We start from the raw sequence: 1,963 nt of genomic DNA on the forward strand, positions 1-1,963 counted from the left end.
AAATAAAAAAATTGTATAGAAAGATAGTGCAAAAAATTTCAGAACCGTTTGAAGTTCCAGTAAAAATGTAAAATCGCGCACTACAGCCAAAGTTTCTGTTCTGCACCGCACAAACCAGCAAGCAATGTAAACATCCTAAAGGCAAATCTTGGCACATTATTTTTATAATACAATGAAATTGTACAAGGGGATAATTATTTTTGTTGAAAAGTTTCTGTAATCAAGATTCACAAAGTTTCCATGAGCATGAACAAAGTTCAAGGAGTTCCCCCACTTCAACAATGCTTGTCTCTCTCACTTCCACTTTCCTTTTTGAAAAGTTTTGGGTTCCCCTCTTTATTTTTTATATTTTTTTAACTATATAAAAGCACTCAACATAAATAAATGACTCTCTAAAACTTCCGGGTTGTCTCCCTGGCAGCGCTTTTTTAAAGCTATTAAGCTAGGCATATAGTGCTCAAGTAATGGATCCACCCGGATCCCAAGGTATATCAAAGTCAATTTTTATTAACAATGATTTGTGATTTAGTAGTGAGCACAAAGTAACATATATCATGCAACAACGAAGTCTAACTCTCTTCCTATGCATCGGCATGTCATAGAAAAACAATTCATGCACACATAGTAAAGGCCAATGCATAGTATAAACAGTTTCTTGCAATTTTATCATATTGGAAACATGGAGAGGCGGAGATGTAGTTCTTCTCTCATAATAATTGCAAGTAGGAGAAGCAAGCACATGCATATTATATCTATCAAAATCATCATGTGTAGTAGTAAAACGCAACCCATCAATATAATCCTTAATAAGAGCAAACTTCTCCGATATAGTGTAGCCGGGAGAATTCAAAAAGATAATAGGACTATCATGCATGGGTGCAATAGCAACAATTTCATGTTTAACATAAGGAACTATAGCAAGTTCATCTCCGTAAGCATAATTCATATTGTCATTTTGGCCACAAGCATAGCAAGCATCATCAAAAAGGGATATTTCAAAAGAATCAACGGGATCATAACAATCATCATAGCAACCATCCTTCGGTAAGCATGAAGGGAAATTAAACAATGTATGAGTTGAAGAGTTACTCTCATTAGAAGGTGGGCATGGGTAGCTAATTCACTCTTCCTTCTTTTGTTCTTCGCTCTCCTCGTCATCTTTTTTCATCCAATGAGCTCACAGTTTCATCAATTTCTTCTTCCATAGACTCCTGCAAAATATTAGTCTCTTCTTGGGCAGCGGAGACTTTCTCAATAAATTCATCAATATCATAATTGTATTTATAATTCTCATAGCAATATTTAAGGATAGCTAATTTTTCAGGTCTATAAACTGAATCATCAAAATCTTCAAACTCTTTAAACAAAGATTCAATTTCATAAGCACCCATAAAAGCAACGAATTCTTCTATTTGTTCCACATCATAATAACCATATATACCATTAGTATAAGAAGCCAAGGTTTCATTATCATTAAATTCACATGAAAAGGGCAGGTATGGAGCCTTCATCCTAGAGCAACAAGTATAATCATATCTCAAGCATAGTTGCCGAGCATACCAATGCAACATATAAATTTGATCCCATAATAGTTTTCCTTTTTGAGTCAAGCGATAATCCCTAAAGTATTCACGTTGATCCAACGTTACTCCCATTATAAAGTTGAATGGGGTTTTCTCGAAATTATCAAAGTAGTACATAATATCTTTCACATAATGAGCATCGAGGGTTTTAGGAGGTTCCCCATCTCCATGAGTAGCAAGTAAACCTAATTTTTTTTGGTATTTCGTGTTCCATATCCATAACTAAAGATAGAGAACAACTTAGAACAGCAAATAAAAATTACTTAGTAATAAAGCAAACAAGCGCACACGAGAATATTCACCCCATGCTATAACTCCCCGGCAACGGCGCCAGAAAAAGGTCTTGATAACCCACAAGTATAGGGGATCAATTGTAGTCT

Source organism: Triticum urartu, chromosome 3A (genome assembly GCF_056163025.1).
Source record: "Triticum urartu cultivar PI428250 chromosome 3A, HENAU_Tu73, whole genome shotgun sequence".
NCBI lineage: Eukaryota > Viridiplantae > Streptophyta > Magnoliopsida > Poales > Poaceae > Triticum > Triticum urartu.